The sequence below is a fragment of the Astyanax mexicanus genome, chromosome 6, assembly GCF_023375975.1.
Source record: "Astyanax mexicanus isolate ESR-SI-001 chromosome 6, AstMex3_surface, whole genome shotgun sequence".
Taxonomy (NCBI): Eukaryota; Metazoa; Chordata; class Actinopteri; order Characiformes; family Acestrorhamphidae; genus Astyanax; species Astyanax mexicanus.
Genome location: NC_064413.1, coordinates 5,842,685 through 5,859,550, shown reverse-complemented (window position 1 = coordinate 5,859,550; position 16,866 = coordinate 5,842,685). Strand labels below are relative to the sequence as shown.

General features: G+C 40.2%; 1 protein-coding gene across 1 annotated transcript in view; it reads right to left on the bottom strand.

Annotated features, from left to right (window-relative positions):
- grik5 (glutamate receptor, ionotropic, kainate 5) overlaps nt 1–16,866 on the bottom strand; it is a 135,492-nt gene that overhangs the window by 112,619 nt on the left and 6,007 nt on the right. Inside the window, exon 2 of the mRNA XM_049480118.1 lies at nt 14,447–15,607. The gene's annotated coding sequence lies outside the window, so the exon portion shown is untranslated. The remainder of the gene's footprint in view (nt 1–14,446; nt 15,608–16,866) is intronic.

The following is a 16,866-nucleotide window of genomic DNA, read 5'->3' as shown; positions in this document are numbered from 1 at the left end:
ACTTTAAAAAAGTTTCGCAAACTTTCTGCATTTGCTTTTTTTAAGTAAATTTAATTTCAGATAAATTTAAGTAACTTCAACTCGGTTTCAAGACTTAAATGTTACATACAGTAAATAAGTGAACTGAACTTCAGTCAATCCTTTCTTTTAGTAAACTTTACTTAATTTCTGCATACAATATTACCTCATTACAATTACTTAATTTATACATTATTACTGAAATTTAAATATTTTTGGTTAAAACACACATTCAAATATATCTCAAAGATTTATTTTGTAAACAGACCAAGTCTCTCTCTCTCTCTCTCTACACATGGATGTTTAGTTTGCTAAACAAATGTATTAGATGCCATTCATATGTTAAAATAAGTGTAATATGTGTGTTTTAACTGAAATATTTACATTTCAGGAATTATATTATATTATGTATCATAAATTATTTGAGTAATATTGCATAAATGAAGTAATTGTAATTAGGTAATATTGTATGCAGAAATTAAGTAAAGTTCACTAAAAGAAAGAATTGATTAAGCAAAAAAAAAATCAGTAAATGTTACAAAAAAAGGATTGATTCAGCAAAAATAAATTAAGTAAATGTTACTAAAATAAAGGATTGATTCAGCAAAAAAATATAAGTAAATGTTAATAAAAGAAAGGATTGATTAAGCAAATAAAACAAGTACATGTAACTACAAAAAATGATTGATTTAGCTAAATAAATGAAGTAAAGTTTAATAAAAGAAAGGATTGCCTGAAGTTCAGTTCACTTATTTACTCTGTGTAACATTTAAATCTTGAAAGCGCAAATGCAGAAAGTTGGGAAACTTTTTTGAAGTACATTTTTTACGCCTCATTTTTTTCAGTGCAGGTAGCCCCTAAACCTCAGTGTTGGTCCGGGACGCCCGTCTGCACCCAGCATCTGCTTTGGCTGAAGAAGCGCTTGTGATATTAACTAACGGAGTGACTCAGGTGGAAGGTGGAGGTAAATTGAGACCAGCACGGTGCAGGTTTGTTACAGGGCTGCAGAAAACAGCGCTCTGGCCTGACCCTGCAGAGAAACAGTCAGCTCCATTAAAACTGTAGAAATCTGGTTTCAGCTCCTGACATTTGGCTGCCGAGAGACCGAGGAGGCGTTTTGCACGGCGAAGGTTTTTTTCTGAGCGGCGTAAAGAAGAGGCTGAGCATGACCTGTGGGCACCATATTAAACCAAACATGTTCCAGAGAACAGCGTACGAGCAGCGAACACATGGCAGCGCCTCCACCTCGCCTCCCTCCCTCCCTCCCGCTGCCTTTCTCGAAAGCAAACACCGCTCATGTTTATGCATGAGATGCCAATGTGGAGGACTTCAAAGGATCGGTCAGAGGAGTAAATTACCGGCGCCCAGGCCAAGTCCACATGCGCACGGCGAGACTGGAATAGTGTTTTCACTGTTTACCACCAGAGCCTCGTCTGAACACTGAAATCACAGCAAACCCGGGGGCAGCAGTTATCGAAGGCCAAGAAGTGTGATAAATTTAATTCCGTATGATACGGACGTCCACAGACACAGTATAAAAAAATTACAACATATTACAAACGACAAATAGAGGGTTTCATGTGAAATGCTAAACTGTAGATGAGAGATTCTCAACCTTTCCCACCTCACGGCCCACCTGCTCATAACAAGAAAGCAAAAGAAACCTTTATTTATTTATTTATTTATTTATTTATTTTTACACAATTTGTCTGCATCAGGTTCCCACAAATGAGATTTAAACTTGTTTAAATCAAGAGTTATCTCTTAATTTGTACTTATACTACAGTATGTTATCCACTAATACTTTTATGACTTAAGACACTTTCAAACATACTGGGTGCTAATAATGCTCATTGCTATCCTACACCCCGCCAACAGTCGCCAACATTTTAACGTCTTGCACCTGCTTCGTTTAAATAGCAAAAGTGCTTGAGAATATATGCACATTGATAGACGTGTTGGTCTGGAAGTAAAGGGTGTTCAGGTAAGTTTCTGGCTTATTGCTACCTTGGCAACAGAAAACACAAGTGCACCAGTGACTGAACACATCCTAAGCAGATGTCAACACTTAATACAGACGCATCCCACCATATATTGGCTCAATTTTTTTCACACTGAACACTGAATTCACTGCTGTGCTTTCCAACATTTTGAGCCCTAATGATGCTCATTGCTATCTTACACCCTGTAAATATACTGTATCTACTGTATGTATGTCATGTACACGGTGGTCTGGAGGTGATGTGTGTTCAGCTAAGTTGAAATTTTATAAATGTAACATAATTTACATTTTACATAATCCATTGTGCATTAAGTGAACTACTGTAACAGTGATTTTTAACACACTTTGCTAAAAATGTACAAAAATATATTTGAAAATAAGTATTTTAGAAGTATTTTCAATTACAGTTTTTTTTAAATACACTATATTATACTTTTTTAAGTATGATAAAAGTATCATTTTAAACTAAAATGTACTTTTAATATATTTTAGGTCAGTACATTAATCTGTTAGTATATTTACAGCATACTTAGACATTTCTCAATATGTTTTAAGTACAATTAAGTGTATTTTTTTTCCACCGGTGCTTTCATGACTTAATCCTCTTCCTCTTTCAACAGTGCTTGTGAATATACTGTACGTATCTACTGTATGCTCATAGATGTGGTGGTCTGGAAGTGAGGTGTTTTCAGGTAAATTTCTGGCGTATTGCTATCTTGCCAATGGGAAACACAGGTGCACCACTGACTGAACACATCCTGAGCAGATGTGAACAGTCAGCACCCCATATATTGACTCAATTGTGTTACAAATGCACAAAAAAAACCCACAAAAAACAAACAAAAAGCACAGCTAAATCCAAAGCATTGCGACTTTACCTGATACAGAACAGAAACATAAACTCTACCATCTACCAGCTTTACCGCGCAGCAACAGAGCTGCCACTGACTCCAAAAGTACTCTGAGAGGAAGACACAGTCAGACAACTCCATCACATCCGTAATTGTCTTTCTTTCCCCGACAGCCCAGCTGTGAACACGCCTCATTTACCGTGAGAAGATCCGCAGTCAGGGTCAGGGTGTGGAGAAGTTTCCCTTCCTCTCAGCGGGTTCTGCACCTCCACGTCCGTCTTCAGACTTTCCTCCAGACGGCTAATCGATGAGGCTGAGTGCTCCGGGGCGGCCCGGCCACCGGGCCAAACCAGAGCCGCCACTGAGAAACCCAACTTTCTTAATCCGGCCTCGTTAGCCACTTCTCTCCCTGAGCTGCTCATCCTTCCTGCAGAAACACCATCTTCCCTCCTCGGTAATAAGATCTACCACACGTACAGATCTCATCTTTCATGGATGTGTCCAAACAAGTTGCAACAGCGCTGAGAAATATCACTTGGGCGGATCTTCAGAGGTTCTGATGCAGGGGTTCAGTGAGTATCTCAGTCTAGGCAAAGTATAACCAGAGGTGGAAAGTTACAAATTACATTTATCCATGTTACTGTAATTGAGTAGATTTTATGAGTAATTAGTAATTTTTTAAGTAGTTTTTAAAATAGGTAATTTTACTTTTACTCAAGTACTTTTGTCAAAATGTACTTGAGTAGAAGTAAAATTACCTATTTTAAAAACTACTTAAAAATGACTAATTACTCATAAAATCTACTCAATTACATTTTAAAAACACAGAGTTCACCATTTCGCATTTAGTGAGCTACTATGCACTGATCTGTACACTTTTTGCATCTACGTAAGCAAAACCTGGAATTCTCTGGCAAGTGTTCAACCTCTCACAAGATAGCACCTCACAATGTCTTCAGGTGTAGATGTTACCAAGCCTTCCTTTGATGTAACACTTCTTGATCAATTATATATATTGTCGCTGTCCAATGAAAAACACTTATCTCTATTTTTGTTGATTTTTTGTTTACTACATAATTTGAACAGACACTGTGTTGACCTTACACTGTGCCAAAATTTGTTGATGAACGGACCAATAGAAACTCTTCAAACTGACCTGAAATAAACTCTTCTATTGAAAGTTTACAAGATTTTTTCTCTCTCCTGTAAAGTTTCTGTTTTGGAGATATGTGTTTTTCATTGGGAAGCGGCGATATATACTGCTATGCCATGACATTTAGCATGTCAGTGTAGAATCCATTAAACACATGGGGGTGGTAGCTTCACTGATGGGTTTGGACAAAATCCAAATAAAATATCTACACGATTTTTGCAAATACTGTAAAGATTCTCATTATTATTTCTTCTTCTTCCCGCCTGAGTAGAAAGTTCAGAGAGTGAACTTTAGCTGTCAAAGAGACGACTAAGGTCTGAGGCTGGTTGTGGGAGTAAAGAGTGCCCAGGCCTGCCTGCCCAAAGCTCTGCTATGAAAGAGGCCCTGGCCCTGCATTGATTTTGCAGCTAGTGGCTCTAATAGAGATGGATCTCTCAAGCTCCTCTCCTGAAATGGGAGCCCTACAGGTAGCAGCTGCCTGAGACCCAGCCGGTCGCTCACCTTTAATGGGAGATTGATCTTAATTGTAACCCCGGCCGCCTGGACCCGCTCCAAACGGGCGGAATTGAGAAAAAGGGGGCGGGAAGTGGTCGGCGCGTCGGCTCAAAACAAAAAGCGAAGAGCTTCTGAGACGAGCTGTCAGGAACTGACAGGAGTATTAGAGAACATTACAACATCAGGAATATCTTCACACGCTTGAAAGGAGGCTGTTGACAGTCGTTTCAGCGCGCTTTGAAATCATAAATAAGGCTTTTTCTATGCATTCTCCTCGTACGAGAAGCTCCGGCTGCGGTATTTCTCTCTTCCTCTTGGATTCAATACCCCGCGGACGTAACGCCGAGCTGTGCCGAGACGTCTGCGAGGCTAAATATCTAATTGATTCTGAATAAGTGAGTGAAATGGGCTGTAATGCAAGCTGCCATCCACATGGCTGGGCTGTCTGAACTGGATCAAACCGCTCGTGGTCGCTCACCAGGCTCCGAACGCAACGGGGGCTACAGAACCAGTCGATAGCTCACTCGAGCTCATTCTTCGAGCACAGATTTTTACTCAGCTCAAGGCCTGCAGGGTCTTAATCTGAGTTCACACTGAATGGAGTCAAATTTAAGAATGCTAGAGACTAAAGCATTCTTAACTAAAGCAGTCTGGATCTTTGATCTAAACACCACATTTGGAGTCCAGTCATGACCCTACGTTGCTAACCACTGACTGAAGTGAACAGCCTTCAAAAATTGACAAGACTCAATTTTTGCTTCACAGTTGTCAAGAGGCAAGATCTTTTACTGGACCTCACCGCAAACCTTCATTAGACTGTTTCATATGTGTGACCAAAAGACTTTACAGGACAGTCCTACCAAGGTATTGCCCTACTACCTAGACTGCAGCCTTTGGTTTGGCTTTGGAATGCAACTACAGTCCACCCCCATGTTTAACAGATTTTGTCTTGCTAACCACTGACTGAAATGAACAGCCTTCGAAAAATTAAAAGGCTCAAGTTTCATTAAACCTTCATTAAACTGTTTCATATGTGAGACCAAAAGACTTCTTAGGACAGTCCTACCAAGGTATTGCCCTACTACCTCAACTGCAGCCTTGGGTTTAAAATGCGACTACAGTCCACACCCATCTGTTTATCCTGCATTTTCCCCTGCTAACCACTAACTGACGAGAACAGCCTTCAAAAAAAAGACTCACCACAACTGGACATCACCACAAACCTTGATTAGACTTTTTCATATGCGTGACCAAAATACTTTATTGGACAGTCCTACCAAGGTCTTGCCCTACTACCTAGCCTTAGATTTGAAATGCTAGTAAAGTTTACCCCAATGTTTAACAGATTTTATCCTGCATTTAGGAATTAACGCTTTATTGTATTTACAGTACTTTGTGCATGAAAAAATGAACTTAAACCTGCCGTTTCGGATGCCTGTTGAAGAGCGGGTCAGCGGGTTAGGGTGTTGCATGGCCTGATGTTGCTGGTTTAGTTAAAAGTCACTGTTCAGTGTAAATCATTTGAGCTTTTCCCTATTTTACAAAAAAAAAAAAAACAGAAAGTGCCTTTTTTTTGTGGCATTTTCAGACGCGGAATGCTTTCAGCTGCCAAATTATTGACACATCCCTGGTGAAGAGTAATCTATCTCTACAGGATGATGATGCAGGTGCCTTAAATATCTGTCTTTTTCTCAGGAGATGTTGTGTGTGTTGTGGATGTTTATGGATATGATTATCGGTTGAAACAGCTCAGTAAGCTGCATTCAGCGAGCATCAGTGATCCACTCTTCACTGTAGCCAGGCTGTTTTGGACCGAGGAAGTCCAGGGCTTTGGAGGAAAGCTGTTCTATCATCTCGGCTGGCTAACTCACTCAGCGCGGTGCTGCCCTTTGTTTCGGCTAAATCACAAGCGCCTAAATGCGAGCAGCGTCATTAAGTAGCCGCCACTCTGAGCAGCAGACGGGATGTAAGTCATTATCTCCGGTGTGGAATGATAGTGCCTCTGATTTTGCCTTCTGTTCAGCTTTGGCCGGCACCAGGCTGCCGTCTGTTACGCCGGTTCCTGAACGGATTGGCACTGGAAACCCATACGCTGTTTGAACTCAAATGATTTAAGTCTGTTTTACATAAAATCGGATATTTCTAAACAATACTCAACAATTTAGTTGAGTTAGTTGAACATTTCTGGGCACATATACAGTACAGGCCAAAAGTTTGGATACACTGGACACACCTTCTCTTTTTCAATGCGTTTTCTTTTTATTCTCATGACTATTTACATTGTAGATTCGCACTGAAGGCATCAAAACTATGAATGAACACGTGTGGAGTTTTACGTACCTAACAAAAAAATGAGCTGACCTCCACAGTCACCGGACCTGAACCCAATCCAGATCCAGGTTTGGGGTGAGCTGGAGCACAGAGTGAAGAAGGCAAAGAGTAGCAACAAGTGCTAATAAACACCTCTGGGAACTCCTTCCTTCCTTCAAGACTGGTGGAAAACTATTCATTTCAGGTGGCCACCTCTTGAAGAAGCTCATTGAGTGAATGATGCCAAAAGTGTGCAAAGCAGTCATCAGAGCAAAGGGTGGCTATTTTGAAGAAACTAGAATATAATTATTTGTTTTGTTAAGTACATAAAACTCCACATGTGTTCATTCATAATTTTGATGTCTTCAGTGAGAATCTACAATGTAAATAGTCATGAAAATAAAGAAAACACATTGAAAAAGAGAAGGTGTGTCTGTTGCCATTAACAGCTTCTTTTCCATTGGCTTCGGTCACAATCTATTTGCATACTGGGTGTGTCCAACAGTTTCTGACAGACACTCACCATCAGTGTGATCATAGTGATTCCCCCTGGGCTACCTTAGAAATAAATCAAGTTCCTGTTTAGTATTTAGTTGTAATAACTTGATGTTTTAATTAATGCTAACTCAAGTTTTCATTTCCCATTACTTAAAAAAATTAAGATAAAAATGGCTGCCTTAAAAAAGTTAAGTAAACCCAACTCAACAACGGTCTTACAGTTTAACAAAAATAAAAAACTCCTTTAGTTGTAATAACTTGTTACAACTGTGTTCTAAGTTATGCTAACTTAAGTGTTAATTAACCATTACTTAACTTTTTTAAGGCAACCAGTTTCCTCAATTTTTTAAAGGAAATTCAACTTATCTGGGCTTACAGTGTCTAGTTTTCGGTGATTGTGGTCGTTTCGGCAGCACAGCTCCGGTTCAGGTCTATTGTAATACAGTTCTGATGTATTCCCTCTTCACTCAAGTGGGCTAACATCAAAAACACCTGCCTAATAATGTGTAGATTTCCATTATTGCCACCAAACCAGCTCTGACCTGTCTTGGCATGGACTCCATAAAGCTGTCTGTCTGTGGCCCAATCCCATTCCAACCTTTTAACCCTACCACTTACCCCTACCCTTCTGTTTTGCATGTGCACACCAAGGGGTAGGGGTGTCCTGATTCTTGTTAGGCTGGAGGGGTGGGGTTCTTAGCCCTTTTTCAGATTTTTCAGATTTCCTTGTTAAAAGTGACGATTAGCACTATATTACCATAGTTTAATGTGTAGCTTCAATGTTTTATGGATAACAAGCATAAAAATATTACTAGTTGTTTGTCTCAGTAGTTAGCTAGCTAGATAACTTTCTCGTTCCACCTTAAATAACAGGTGCAACAGATAGCACGGGCTGCAGCATTTAAGGTGGAACAGAAAAATCAAAGCTAATTTCAGCTCCTCAACACAGAGAAATTGCTCTTTCTGTCTCTTTCTCTCTCTTCTCTCTCTCTTCTCTCTCTCTCTCTATCTGTCTCTCGCTAGCTCTTTCTGTTTATCTGTCTCTCTATTTCTCCATTCTTGTCTATCTCTATCTCTTTCTCTCTTTGTCTCTCTATCTGTATGTCTCTGTCTCTCTCTCTAGCTCTCTCTATCACTCTGTCTTTATCTGACTCTCCCTACAGCTCTCTCTCTGTCCTTTTCTTTATCTGTCTCTCTCTATCTCTCCATTCTTTTCTCTTTTTCTATCTCTCTTTCTGTCTCTTTCTTCATCTCTCTTTCTCTCTCTCCCTTCTCTCTCTCTGTCTCTCTCTCTCCCCTCTCTCTCTCTCTCTCTCTCTCTCTATTTGTCTCTCGCTAACTCTTTTCTTCTATTTCTCTCTCTCTATGTCTCTCTGTTTATCTCTCTTTATCCGTCTCTCTCTATTTCTCCATTCTTGTCTATCTCTATCTCTCCTCTCTTTGTCTCTCTATCTGTATGTCTCTGTCTCTCTCTCTAGCTCTCCCTATCACTCTGTCTTTACCTGACCCTCCCTCCAGCTCTCTCTCAAGCTTTTTCTTTATCTGTCTCTCTCTATCTCTCCATTCTTTTCTCTTTTTCTATATCTCTTTCTGTCTCTTTCTCTCTCTGTCTCTCGCTAGCTCTTTTTCTCTCTTTGTCTCTCTGTCTCTATCTCTCTCTCGTTGTCACTCTATTAATCTGTCTCTCTCTATCTCTCCATTCTTCTCTCCTTTTCTATCTCTCTTTCTTTGTCTCTCTCTCTATCTGTCTGTCTCTTTCCCTCTAGATTTATTTTTCTCTTTATCGCTCTGTCTTTCTCAGATATCTTCTTCTATCTCTTTGTCTCTTTCTTTATCCCTCTCTGTCTGTCTATCTATATCTGTCTCTCTCTTTTTGAGCCTCTCTCTATATTTCTCTCCATCTCTATGAGTCTCTCTGTCTTTCTTTTCTCTCTCTCTCTCTCTGTGACTCTCTTTCTCTCTGTATCTCTCTCCTGTGGTTTTCAGATATTTAAACTGACAGTCAATAAAATATCTAAAAAAACTTTTAATAGATACAGTATCTTGTGTTCATAGAGATCATGACTGATCATTCTGACTATAAAAAGAATCAGATTTAACGTATCAACCATAACAAACATTACAAATGATGTAAAGTTCTCTGATTGATGGCGGTAATGGTATGAGTGGTAATGGAACAGAAAGCAGAGGCATAATGGTTGAACTAGTCGAGTTATTGAACAGCAGTTCATTATAAAATGAGTAATTGTAAAATTGTTCTGCCGGTATGTAGTAAGGAGTTCTGCCACAAAGAACCAGTTTAAAACACTGGACACCTGAGCTGGCAACCGCAGCCTGCCAGTAAACAACAACGGCCTGGCGCCATGGCAACAGAGCCGGCCAGCATCACAGAGGTGTATAAATGCGGCAGCAGCATCAGCGGCTAATGAGTGCACTCAGACCTGGCATGGGTGCCAACCATGCTCTAGACCACAGATGTGAATACACTGTTCTCTATCTCTCTCTCTGTGTGTGTGTGTGTGTGTGTGCGTGTGTGTGTGTGCTTGTGGTAAAATTGTGTAAAGTGTAAAATGAATTACATCTGGCGTAAAACTAACACAAATTTTCAGAAAAAGAACATTACATTAAACGTAAAACATGGTGGTGGTAGGACCTGCTTTAGGACCTGGACAACTGGCACATACATTCTCTGTCTCTCTCTCTAGCTCTCCCTATCACTCTGTCTTTATCTGACCCTCCCTCCAGCTCTCTCTCCAGCTCTCTCTTTCTTTATCTGTCTCTCTCTATCTCTCCATTCTTTTCTCTTTTTCTATATCTCTTTCTCTCTCTTTCTCTCTCTGTCTCTCGCTAGCTCTTTTTCACTCTTTGTCTCTCTGTCTGTGTATAAATGCGGCAGCAGCATCGGCGGCTAATGAGTGCACTCAGACCTGGCATGGGTGCCAACCATGCTCTAGACCACAGATATGAATACAAGGTTCTCTATCTCTCTGTGTGTGTGTGTGTGTGTGTGTGTGTGTGTGGTAAAATTGTGTAAAGTGTAAAATGAATTACATCTGGCGTAAAACTAACACAAATTTTCAGAAAAAGAACATTATATTAAACGTAAAACATGGTGGTGGTAGGACCTGCTTTAGGACCTGGACAACTGGCAGTAATTAATGAAACCATAAATTATGCTCACTACCAGAAAAAGGACCTCAAGCTCAGGCGTACTTGTATTCTGCAGCAGGACAATGACCCAAAGTACACCAGCAAGTCCACATTTGGTTGCTTCAAAAAATGGCCGTTCGTGTTTAAAAACCCTCCATTTTTTATAATATAATTTCTTTTATAGTATTTTATAATTTATACAAAAGAATGCATAGTATAAGTAATTGATGTTAGTACTGAAAAATTCCTAGTATATATGAATTATAATTAATAATTAATATCTACTATAATATTAATAATATGAATTATAATTATGTTAATAATTGAATAGTTACAAGTGGATACTGACTTATTCACAATAGAATTATATAAATCAATAATTTAATCAAACCATGCAAACAAAGGGGTGGTCTTGATGAGAGCCATAACCTTTTTTGATAGTCTTTTCAACTGCACTTGAGAATACTTTCAAAGTTCTTGAAATGTTTAGGATGGTGGAAATCGATGTGTTGACAGCAACACATACTATACGTACGTATAAATACAATACGTACGTATAAAATACGACTAAAAAGCACCTTGAGAAATGCATAACATTTGCATAACAGTATATTTGGTACATTTTGTACATATCTTACAGATTGTCCACTGGTGGCGCTGTGTCGCAGTGTTTTTCTAAAGTGCACTTTTTAAGTTATTAATGCCTTGTTTTAAATGTATTTCTATTTTCCGGATTCTAGCAAGGAGGTGTGGAGCTACTTTGAGCTGGATAACGGTGGGAAAAGCGATTTATCGTGGCAAATTATGCCCCGTGACACCCAGTCTGAAGGGTGTTGCTATTGTGTGCTATTCATCAAAGGTTCTTCAAGTACTTTTTTTTATTATTTTTTACAACAAAAGTCAGTTTTACAGTTTTAGAGTTCTTCTTTAAGAGGCAAGAAATTCAAATAATTTTTAAATTTTTGACAAGTTTAGCAGATTAACAAAAGCCATTTGCTCTGTGTATCACTATAATATCGGTGGTGAAATGAGGGCAGTGTGCGTTAGTGAGGTAAACATCCCCCCTCCCCCTCCAGCCCCCCCCCCCAATATACCCTCACTATCACTGTCTTTATACTGTAGAACAGCAGCAAGCTTCAGTTCTCACATCTGTGAACCTAGTTGGCCTGATGATGTGAGGTGGAGTGAGGGGGGGAGGGTGGGGGAACTGGGGGGCTGGGGGGGGGGGCTGTTCTTCACAGCTCAGTGGACAGGTTAAGGGCACATCCAGACTGATTGTCAGGTAATGGAGGGAGCTGCTGTGACCCAAATGGCTGTAATGTAAGCTCACAGTGTGCCGGGGAGGAGCAGAGTATACTATATATTTATATATATATATATATATACACACCCATGAGCCATTACATTAAAACCACTGACAGGTGAAGTGAATTACACTGATGATCTGCCTCTAATGGCACCTGTCAGAGGGGGTGGATGTATTAGGCAGCGAGCGAACAGTCCGTTCTTGAAATTGATGTGTTGACAAGAAGATCTCATACAATATATATACATAGGGGTGGGCGATATGGCCCTAAAATAATATCAAGATATTTAACGGTATTTTTGCGATAACGATTTTTCAAAAAAATTTTCAAGAATTTGTCAATTATTTCAAGAATACACTACTGCAACAAGAATTATTGCATACGATATGAAATGGCACACCCCTAAATGAGACATCAAAAAATACAAGAATTTAATCAGATTTGTAATCAGATTTGTAATCAGCGATACAGAATGTCACGATACTAATAGTGCACTCCATATATCTCCATATATCCAGGATTAAAGTAAAATAAATATTACTGAACAGATATAATTTAGTCTCTAGTACAGGGGTGTCCAAACTTTTTTTGTTGGGGGCCAGAAGGAGAAATATATTTGAAGTCACGGGCCACAGACTCTGTAATAAAACAAATAATGAAATATACCACTTTAAATAATACTTTTTATTTATTTTATTTATTTCATTTACACATCATTTTAATTGACTTACTATCTTTATCTTTGACAGTGTTGTGTAAACTAAGATTTTTCAAATTGATGTTTCATTTCATGATGTCTCTTAATATTAATCTCCTTAATTACGGCAACTTTTAGACTCTTTTGTCCGTTTTTCTGCGCTACAACTGAAATGAAGAAATGCGCACTCTCTCCACTTTTACACTCTTTGGTCCGTTTTTCTGCACTAAAACTGCAAAGCCTCCCCACTTTTAGACTCTTTGGCCCGATTTTCTGCGCTAGAAATGCGAACCCTCTCCGCTTTTAGACTCTTTGGCCCATTTTTCTGCGCTACAACTGAGCACTCTCTCCGCTTTTAGACTCTTTGTTCTGTTTTTCTGTGCTAGAAATGCGCACCCTCCCCACTTTTAGACTCTTTGGCCCGTTTTTCTGCGCTACAACTGAGCACCCTCTCCGCTTTTAGACTCTTTGGTCCGTTTCTGATACCTAGCGTTCAAACTTTTAATCTCACATTATAAAAACCTGCTTAACAGCGGGCCAACTTTCATTCTATTTCTAAAATACCTTGGGGCCACTTCAAAAAAGGAAACGGGCCACAAATGGCCCGCAGGCCGTAGTTTGGACACCCCTGCTCTAGTAGATATATAATAGGAAATGAGAACAGTGTGAATTTTTCTTTTGTTAAAAAATTGCACCCTGATGTGATAATTAGAGGTGGGTGATATGGCATTATATACGATATTTCAGCATATAATATCGTTCACGATATTCAAACATGTTGGCGATATTATCGTGCACGATACGATATGGTACACGATATACCCCTATAGGTATACATATAAATACAACTAAAATGCATTCTGAAAAATTTGGAACATTTGCACAAGTATATTTTTGTTACATTTCGTACTGCCTGACCACAGTGTTGTAGGTTATAAAAGCAAGTTACCACTTTCTTGACGCCATTTTTTTTTTAACTCTGTGAGGGAATTCACGATAAAACGTTAAAGATCCATGTTAAAAGCTTTCAAACTGACAGCTGTAGTAGTTTAATCTTGATAGGTTAACCCTTGTGTGGTGTTCGTATATTTGTTTGTTTTTGTTACTTTGATACTTGTATTTAATTCAGCAAAATTAAGCAATTTTACATTAAAATGCTTTACACATGCTTGCTTCACCTAAATTGCAAGCAATATAAACAGCTTACATGGTTAATATTTGCCTTTTACCTTTCTTATGTTACATTTCTTTCAAAAAGTGCTCCTCTTTTTTTTATTAGTTTTTTTAATAAAATGTAAAAGAAGATGAATTAAACTCAAGATATGAGTAGAAAATTTGTTTAGTTTCAAATTTACAAATGAAGCAATGTTTATTAGCCCTTGGCCAAACATACTGTATGTAATATAAATGTGTGTGTGTGTGGGGGGGGGGGGGGGGGGTACAGTGTGTGTTTATCGAAAATGAGTTTTGATATATGTTTTTCACAAAAAATGAGCCAATGCCAGTTTGAGTTAGAATTTTTAGTATCATTACTGATAAAATCAGTTTTGCCTCCTGAAATGAGGTAAAAAATACTAAAATGATAATTTCCAGTATGATACTTTAACTCACACTTTTACACTCAAAATGAGTGTGAACCCACACAGGGAGAATTTGCTGTGTGGGACGTGAGGCAGCACTCTGCCTGGCTTTCAGAACACGAGCAGATCCCTATCCTAGAATCACCAAATCCAACACACCGGCGCTAACGCCGTCTGACAAGCTATCATTTGATCGTAGGATCTCTCACACACACACACACACACACACTTACACACTCACGCGTAAACAAAACAACAAAACACAGCAAGGGTTGTTAGAGCACTCAAGCAGGAAGATAGACAACCTGTCTGACAGCACACACACTCACAAACACATAAACACACACACACACTAGGGAGGCTGGAGTACAAGCGGTTTACTTACAGAGTGAAGCGTGCGTCGTCAGGATGCCATGGGGTCGCTGCGTTAACCGGCCAGCTCGGTTCTCTCGGGAAAACGTGGAGAAGCTCCGTTTGGGCAGAGTGGACAGTCGTGGCGGCCGCAGCCGGACTGAGGGGCTCCTTCCAGGGGTCTACAGCTTCTCAACCTCAGAAACGGTGGTGTAATAATCCAATACGGCAAGTTGGGAGTCCTTAACCGAAGCCTGAGGAGCACTAGCCAAATCACTAGCCTCGTTAACACTACTGCAGGCCTACCTCGCTCCCCAGCAGCCTCACCGAAGAGCGATGATGCCTCGCAAGACTAGAATGAACTGAAGATGGAAGTGGAACCTATTGTTCCTCCAGATGTTCCCTCATCCTGGCCTCCAACATCACACCACACCGGCGAACGCCAATCAGATCAGCCAAACACACACACACACATACACGCCGCAATGTCCATCACCTTGTTCACACTCGGACACACTCTCGCCCACCCACACACTCACTGCCTGCCACTCGCTCGCTCCCTCACTTCCTCACACCTCCATGTAACACCTGGCCTCCAAAGTTAGTGCTAACATTTAGCTGCCTCTTCCTGTTAGTCTCCAGCCTCCTCCCTCGCCCATGGTGGCAGACACACACCCAAACACTTCACACACTCCCGGGCCCGGTCAGCACTAGCTGTTTTTTCGCTGTTTTCGCCTCTCCTGTCAGCCCCGATCTCGCCGCACGACTGTCCACTCCGCGAGCGGGCAAGGGAACTCTGAGAGGAACCTGGCTTCAGCTACGATCACATGACGAAGCCTCCGCTTGATTAAAGGTCAGGCGAATGTTTTGGAAGTTGCCGTCTCCCGGCCAGACACTTCAGACAGGTCAAACTGGTCTGAAACGAGCATCCAGGCCCGGTAAACAATGATGGAGCCCAATCCTGCGAAACGGAAAGGTCAGTTTCCTAATAGTGGTGACATCTACTCAAAACTTCCTGCAGGAGAGCTCTGTTCTCCGAAGAGCAGACAGCTAGAGCTAGACCTCCGTCTCGGGCATCACGTCTACGATGCAGGACGGACCACAGATCCCGATTCTTAAGGGCAAGCTGACGTTGAAGGCCGTAGGTCAGATAAAGTCCACTCCGCCTCAGAGGTCCACTTTTGGCCACTCAAACCTGGGAGAAAACACAAGGAAAGTAAGGGGAGAACTTGGTGACAATCAAGACGACAAACAGTTGTTTTTTTGGTGGCTAGAAACAACTAACATTTAACTTTAGTTAAGTTATACTCAACCTAGAGTAAGTAGAGCATATTTGAGTCACTTTTGCACGTTTTGAGATGCACAAGGCATACTTTTCCCATCATTACGATAGCAAAGACACATTGACAGACACCCTAAATCAAGCTGCATGGTGCCTGGTGGGGGGCTTGCTTTAATAACATTGAGGGCCTTATCTAACACCTTTCGCATGGCACAATGTGATGCTCACTGCTATCTTACACCCCACAAACTGACTATTTTCATGCCTTAATGCCTAATGGAGCTTGTGATTATATCTACTGTACGTCAATGGGTGCGGTGATCTTAAAATGAGGTGTGTTTTAGTAAATTATTGACTGAATACACCCTAGGCAGACGTCAACAGTCAGACGTTCATTGCTATTTTGGCAGTGAATTATCAACGAAGGCACATGCACTGTTAAAATAGAAATCCGCCAAAGTCAGAGTGTACCTGGCTCTTAAAGGAAAAGTCAAGTGACACACCGATTGGTTTATTTCCTGTTACACCCAAAACAGACCCATGATTAATTAATAGAATTAGTAAATATCTTTTGCACCTTTTCAGCTACACAAGGCGTACTTTTCCCATCGTTACGATAGCAAAGACGCACTGACAGACCCTAGATCTGAATCAATCTGCTGTGTAAAGGCTTTTTAAGATGTTTCAGACTTTGAGAAATTACAGGAAATTACAGTAGAAAGGATATGATCAGCCTTTAAACAATAGAAGAAGAAAAAGAACTGGTGCTGTGCCAAAATCTGACTCCCCCTTACATATTCGTCTGTCACGCAGCTATATGGGTACAACAGATTACAGTGCTGGTGATTTCTGTATCTACTGTAACTGTAGATTAACCCTTATTTATACACAGAAATAAAAGAAATCTGGGGGGATTTGTTATTCTCATTCTGCTGTGGGATGCATCTGAAATCAGATTCTGACAGGGAGATAGACTTTGACACAACACTTGGAAAGGTGTGAAGTACAGAGAGACTCCGCCCTCACAGGTGATGATGAAAGAATTGTAGTAAAGTTCTTTAGTGCATCACTAAACTGCAGTGTGGAACTAAACTAAGTTTGGTCCCGATCTTTTTTTGGGCCAAACTTTTGTCAATAGTAGTAAAGTCCTGAACAATGTAACAATGTAGTAA